The 7,803-nt window shown below is 43.6% G+C and overlaps 1 pseudogene; it reads right to left on the bottom strand.

The window, feature by feature from the left end:
• Positions 1 to 4,205: 4,205 nt before the first annotated feature.
• On the bottom strand, positions 4,206 to 7,440 carry LOC140222102 (uncharacterized; annotated as a pseudogene).
• Between the last annotated feature and the right edge of the window lie 363 nt (positions 7,441 to 7,803).

The raw sequence follows: 7,803 nt of genomic DNA, 5'->3' as shown, positions 1-7,803 counted from the left end.
AAAAAATCTTTGTATGAAAATGATACAGAGTCGCGCGCTCCCGTGGAGGTTTTTCAGAGGGTACTTTTATTTGAAATGAAAAAAATCAAGCCCCTAGGTAGAGGTAACCCCTACTCAAATAAACTAGATAGTTTGTTTAGAGGGCATTGCTCAAGTTGCTCTTAAAATTTCCTGTGATGGAATCTGTGTATCCGGGTACGAGTCCTTGGCTCGATATGGGTCCTTACATTTTCCATAGTTTATTTACGGATTTAACCGGTGCTATTATTTCAATAGTATGTCACGTGTCCATCAACAATGAGGCGCCAGTCATGACTTCGTTAATCTCTAGATCTGCTAACTCAGTCTCTCAAAATTGCTCATTGGAGTTGCATACATGTATCCATAGAAGCGAGTGTATGTGAGCATCTGTATCTACACTTTCATTTTAAAAAAAAAGAAACTAAGAATTTTAGATGTAAGAGTTTAATTTTTTTTCGTTTTGACAGGAGTCTCAAATCTCTTATTTGTGTGGTGGGAGCATCAGTTTTATTCAAATGGACATGTGAGTTTAGGCGATCCAACTCCCACCAAGGACTTATCAGGAGGAGGGGGTGATAAATGGAAGCAAATTATGCTTCAAGTGGAAGATCGATATATCACAACTAATCAACATGATTTATGATACAATTTTTCAATTCCAGGCCTATGAACCAAACAAGGGATAAGAGTTTTATCTTAAACTTCTTATCTTAATTCTCTTCACAAATTAAGGAAAGGGATTGTGAATAAGAGTCAAACTCTCACACAAGTTTCCAACGTTAACTCTAGCTTCTAGTTCCCATGCTCTTTCCCATTAGTGGCCAAAAGCATTGTTGGGGTAATTAATTCTTTTCCATCTTCTTAGAGAGTGTGTGCCTAGATGTCAGTTTCTAAGTGAAACCTCCTATTGTTTGCTAGAGGGGAACAGAAAACTGTTGCAAATTTGCCATCAGCACTCGCTCCGTCTGTCATGTTGTATTTGGGCCCACAATTAGCATGGTGCTGAGTTGAAAAATGACCATTTTACCCTTGTTCCTCCAACCAAATGTGATGAGCATTAATTCATGCCTCTCCTTACTTTTCTCTTCTAAGCACCACCCAAATTTAGTAGCGTTCATGCTAATCCATTTTCCATATAGCTTGGTATTACCCCACCAATGCCGTTGTGCATGATTTCTTTCTCCTATTTTTCACTTTCTTCTTTCATGCTTCATCCAAATCTCTTATATAACTTTCTCCTATTTTTGAGTTTCCTCTTTCATGATTCATCCACATCAACACCACAAGTAGACCTAAGCATTTTGCAGGTTGGGATGAAAAAATAGTCTAGTTCATTTCGGACCAAATATATTATGCCCCTGACCATACCATGTGCTGTCGAGCCCATTTTTCATGCTGGGCTCGAGGTTCCCGCTCTTTTTTAGTACGTGGGTCACAGATTAAAAGGAAAAATGTGTTGCATTATAGTAAGACATCCTACTTTGGCCTAAGTTAACCTAAATTTACCAAAAAAAACTCATATATGTGGGGTGCCATTTTATACTATATGCTCGCCGAATAGAAATTGGATGCTAGTGAGGCCTTGTAACGACTCAGGTTCATCAGCCGAGTTAATCTTAAGACAAGTTCCCAAATCTGCAGTTCTAATCAGCCCCGACCCCTGAAACCCAACCAAAATCGCCGGTTCTCTCTAAATCCCGAAAGCCAATGTTCCTCCACACTTTGGAGCTGTGGGAGAGCCAGAGTCTGGGAGTTGGACCCACAACCAGATCCCACGGATCTCTCGGGTCAAGCGCGCTAGAGCAAGCGTGCGCCCTACTTCAGAGTCTCTCCGCCGCGTGGCTTAACCTCCCCGACGAGCCCCGCCTCGCCCAGTCACCGCCCACGACCAGACGGATCAGCACGCCTCCCTCCCAATCGCGCGCAGAAGCGCCCTACAGACTCTCTGCCTCGCCTCGTCTCGCTCGCAACCTTGCTGGCCGTGCCAGGCGCCCTGTCGCTGCTACGACCAGAGATTGGCCGTTGCTGCGCCAGACCGCCTCGCCTCCCGCGCTCATCATCTCATCCGGAATCCCCGGCCGCGCGCGCCCCACGACGATGCCGCCTTCGCCAACCACGGATCCAGCAGTGGCAACACCTTTTCCCGCCTCGCCAGTAGCGTGCCCCCGGCAAAGCTGCTGGTCTGCGCCTGCTAGCATCACCGCTCGCCCTGTCACCTTGCATGCAGCGCTCTCGCCTGCAGTGCCCCTTCCTTCCTTCCTGCCACACGCTAACTGCGTCACCGCCCCCAATCCGCCGCTTGATGCGACCAGACCCGCACTCTCCCTCACCAATCCTTCTCTCTGGCAAAACCGTGCCTGCATAAGCTCTGTCTTCAGTACCCAATGACCGAAGACCCTATCCCCGAAGCTCCGCTTCGCCGGCCAATGGAGACGTCGCCCAATCGCCGCCAAGGCAGAGCACTCCATCCTTTTCAACGCGATCTTCGCGCTACCCGAATTCCCTCTCTTCCACACAGCTATAAAAAGGAGTACCAGAGCCCTACCGGAGTTTCCTTCGCCATCGTTGCCTTGCCGCATCTTCCTCTGTTTTGTGCTCAAGCGCTTCCACCTAAGCTCTTGAGGAACCCTCCTCTCTGCTCAACACCCGCTTTTCCCAACCCATCAGCCACTTGTTTTCTCCGCACGGTGCTAGAGCTTACTTGTGTCAACAAGAAGCACCGCTGGACATCACCGCCGCCCAAGCCTTAGCGCCTTAATCCTTCCGCCTGAGCCTATTCTTTCCGACCCCAAGACTTCACCAGTAGGCCTAAAGGTAAATTGCTGACCCCCTTCCCGGTTCGCCCGACCCCTTTTTCCGTCTCGCCTGACCCTGTCTGTTTCGCCCGACCCCTTTTTCCATCTCGCCCGACCCTATCTGTTTCGCCGACCCTTATCCGCCTCGCCCGAGGGCTCAGCTGTATCTTTTTCTTTGACCCAAAGGTATCTGTGTAAAATTTGGGGACTTCTATGTGATAAGTCTGAGGACCTCGGTACAGTATTCCTTAGGTCGGAGGGTCAGATCATAAGTTTCTCCCAATCCGACCCTTTGTCTTGTTCTCCATCAACTGAAGCTTGAACCTCCACACTTTTTCCGTAAGCTTTGCTACAAGTTTCTAGGCTAAAGCTTGCAAGTGTTGTTGAAATAACTGTCTAAGTGCTAACTCCTGCATTTGCATTCGTGTAGAGCTAAATCTCGCCGATGGCACATACGAGCTGCATCCGGTGCCAAAAGACGGAGCAGTAGCTGAGCCGCCGACCGCAGGAGCTGAAGCAGAACCCTCAGAGGACCAGTGCCTCCACCCCGCTCGAAGGTAAGCCCCGGAGCATGACCCCAATTTTCCAAACTTGCACATGCCTTCCTTTGTTTGTATGTGCATTTACGTTACAGGAGTTGTTTGAAACCATAGATGCATGACTTAGTTCCCTTGATCTGAACACTAGTCTGATAAGTCCGAGTAGTTGCATTACTGAATAGGACTCGGTAAAAGTTGAGTGATTTCCTGTCACTCGCGAGTTATAGGAGTTGGTTGTTCTCCTTCTGGTTACAACTATAAGGACGGTGGACGGGGCAGGGCCTGGTGAACTCTTTTGGTGGTCAGTGGATCGCCCCGTCTATCTATATGAAATTGCTTAAGGTCGAAAAGTGTTGGTGTTCGTGATCAAGTGTTTGAAAGTACTAATCTCATACCTAGTATGGGATAGGAAAGCCTAGTACCTGATTGAACTAGGGCGTGGCTTATACCCCTGCTGTCCCTGGAACGAGGTTCCCATGGTGCATCATGTGGGTGCAAGTGCAGCCACAGTACGACAAGAGGTCGGGACTGTGGAGCATTGCATGCTAAGGGAAGTTTGGATCTGACACGTGCCTAGGAATTGATGGGGACGGCCGACACAGGAAGCGACCCTTTGTGGTGCACGGATGTCGTGAGATTAGGTTCACCATGCATGGTTAAGAAACTTGAATCGATTTGTCTGCCTCTCACAGTTTGAGATTGCTTGATCGCTATGCTACACTGAGTAAAGATGGAACATGATGATGATATGAACCCGATGCTTGTTCTATACATTGTTGTTGGAAACTGTGGTTGTTTAGCATAAGTTGCCAATGTAGACTGGTTAATGAACTTAGAATCTGGGCTAAAATATTGAAAGTAAGGACCCACTATAGTCGCTTTTGGCAAAACAAACCCCTCAGCCAAAGAGCCTTGCATGTCTAGATGTTGGTGGAGTAGTTCCCCACTAGTCGGTTAAGTCTTGTTGAGCTTAGCAGCTCAGCCTTGTTTGTGGAATCTCTTTCAGGTGAAGTTGAAGCTCCTGAGTTTGCTGCTGTTGGCACTTGGCGGCCCCAGCTTCCTCCTGGGTGGACGGTCGAGTGGAATCCCTCCTCGGACGGCGAGGAAAGGGATCACTGATATCCTGATCGGCCTCATCAGGGACATCCGACCCCGGCGCTAGCTTCCGCTATTTTATCTTTCCACTGCTTTTGAATCTTGTAAAACTCTGAATTTCGAACCAGTGTTGAAATAAATTGTTGAACTTGTTTAACTTGGTTGATCTATTGTATTCTCTGGAACCACTCACCTTCGTGTGAGCTATGCTAACTCGGTCCTGTCTAAGTGGTTTATCGGATGAAATCCGACGGATCGTCGAGTTAACTTGATTAAAGCATGAGATTCGCGTGTTAGGCGACTTAACCGTGCTTTAGCTAAGTTAATCTGAGGTGTTCCGCCACAGGCCTGGTTTGGTTACTCATGCTTATTTTTAGCACCCGTCACATCGAATATTTAGATACTAATTAGGAGTATTAAACATAGACTATTTACAAAACCCATTACATAAGTAGAGGCTAAACGACGAGACAAATCTATTAAGCCTAATTAGTCCATGATTTGACAATGTGTTGCTACAGTAAACATTTGCTAATGATGGATTCATTCGGCTTAATAGATTCATCTCGTCGTTTAGCCTCCACTTATATAATGGGTTTTGTAAATAGTCTACGTTTGATACTCCTAATTAGTATCTAAACATTCGATGTGATATGTGCTAAAAATAAGCAAAGGGAACCAAACGCCCCCTGAATCGATGGGCAGAGACTAGTTTGCTAATGCATGGGCAATCCAGATGATTTTTGTGTATGGACACTATGCTTAGAGCTGCTTTCATAAATGAAATCGATTTTGTATAGAGACTGCATCTAAGTTCTATGAGGAGCATTGTTAGTCAGTCAAGGCATGCGGCGATCTCATGGTTGATCCATGCATGGATTTATTCTCTGGCTAGCAGTGGCGGATCCAGAAACAGGCTCCACCCCGGGCTAACTAATATAAGGCTTAAAATCTTACTAGCCATACACCATTAGATATAATATATTTTTCAAAGAGCACAATTCAACCAATAGACTCAAACAATACATAGAATATTGAAGGTAGAAAAGTACCAAATTAAGAGTCTTCCATGATAAAAAAAAAAAGAACCATACATGTCTTCATGAATTAACACCACTTCCACTTGTTCCGACGTCCTCAATTCTACAATAAAATTTTCAACATATCAGCCCTATATAAAGCAAGATAACATTATGTATTGAAATAGACTAATACAAGTAAACAACACGCACCTTGAGCACTCGCTTGGCAAATTCATCTTACGGTTTCTTAAGCCTTGAAAGCGCTTTAGAATTTTTTCATCTTCAATCGACGCAAACAAATCTCGCTCAATATAACACATCATGCTATTATTCAACCAATCATCATTCATTTTATTTCTTCGTTCAGTCTTGATAATATTCATAGCAGAGAAGGCTCTTTCAACTGTTGTTGTTGCCACCGGCAAAATAAATGCAAGTTCAATGAGACGATACACCAAAGGAAAAATTGTATCTCTTCCAGTCTGAACCATCTTCTCAGCAAGGTTCCCAAGATCAATACAAGTGTCAAAATTATCATCATTTCTGACTTTATCAATGAATATAGGAAGGTCACCCGCAAGCTTTATGTAGTCATAATCACAGAAGTTATCTTTATAAATCTTAGCAAGCTCAACTAACTTCTGTACTTCAAAGTTGGCAAAAGAATCCCTCGGATCAAGACAAGCAACGCATCTCAAGAGTTGAGTTGATCTTTCTGGAAATCTATTGTTTAACTCACAATAAACTTGATCAATCGCAACATTAAAAATTCCATGATGAAAATGATGGTAGTAACTCACTAGTTTAGCACCACGACATCTCAAACGACCTCTAACTGGTATCATATCTTCCATATTATAAATTTCTATGTTGTTGAGGAGGCAAAACTCCTTTACTTCTTCAAAAAGAGCATCCCAACCATTTTCCCTCATTTCATTCATATTTCTCATCACAGAGCCAATTAATCCTATTGCACGAACAATGTTTTGATTTTTCTTTTGCAAACATTGTGACAAGTCTTGAGTCATCCCCAGTACTCTAATCATAAGATGTAATATGAACACAAATTCAAATGACTCCATTCTTTGAATCAATCCAGAGGCTGTAGTTTTTTTTCCCCATCAGTTCCATCTTCACTAATATTCTCCAACACCTCCAGTACAGAGGACCACATGATCATAAGACGTGCCAATGTTTTGTGATGTGTACCCCACCGTGTATCACCAGGCCTAGCAAGACTAGTTTCTTGATTTTTCCCTCTCCCAGAAAAAATAGCACTACTATCTAACTGCTCAACAAGCTTATCATGATGACTTTGAAGGAGTTGATCTTTCCTCTTGCAAGAAGCACTAACAACATTGACGATTGAAGTGACACTATTGAAGAAATCAAAAGTTGAGCCACAACACTTGGCTACAGAAACTACCACAAGCTGCAATTGATGAGCAAAACAATGGATGTAAAAGGCATATGGGTTTTCGTTCAATACCAGTCTTTGTAACCCATGAAATTGTCCTCTCATATTTGAAGCTCCATCATATCCTTGCCCTCTAATCTTGGAAATAGATAGACCATATCTTCTAAGCATAGTATCCAATGCTTCTTTTAGTGAAGTTGATGTGGTGTCAGAAACATGTTCAATGCCAAGAAACCTCTCAATCACACTTCCTTTATCATTGACAAACCTACAAGAGAAAAGAGAAAATAGTGTTACTTGAAAGCAACAAAACAAAACCAATAAAATAACCAAATAGAGAGAAGGTATATACCTCACAACCACAGCCATTTGTTCCTTAATAGATGCATCACGAGCCTCGTCGACAAGAACCGCAAAACAACGATCTCCTATTTCACTTTTAATTAACTCACTTGTCTCCTCTGCACAAGCCCTAGCCAAATCTTTCTGAACCATTGGACTACTCATTTGATTATTCCCTGGAGCATTTTCACCAGTCACAAGTGCAGCCTTAGGATCCTTCTTTCTGTACCATTCGAGCATCTCCATAAAGTTCCCTTTATTTCTTGATGTTTTAGACTCATCATGTCCAGAAAGGCTAGAGCTTGCAAAAGGAGAAATCTAGCAATGTCTAACATGATACTTAAATGAGCTTTATATGCCTCCTCTTCTGCTGCACTTGTAACAGTCCACACATGTTCAACACTTTGCCTCTGATTTTTGAAATCAAGTGCACGCTTTCTTGCATTATTGTGAAAGCCATCAATTGATTGAGCATGCTCCTTGAAACAATTTTTTGCATTCTTCCAATTTCTAAACCCAACTTTGGTAAATGTATCATTAGAATGAAACCCAGCTTGTTGTGGCTTAAAGAG

The sequence above is a fragment of the Setaria viridis genome, chromosome 3, assembly GCF_005286985.2.
Source record: "Setaria viridis chromosome 3, Setaria_viridis_v4.0, whole genome shotgun sequence".
NCBI classification, from domain to species: domain Eukaryota; kingdom Viridiplantae; phylum Streptophyta; class Magnoliopsida; order Poales; family Poaceae; genus Setaria; species Setaria viridis.
This window is presented reverse-complemented; position numbering and strand designations above follow the sequence as displayed.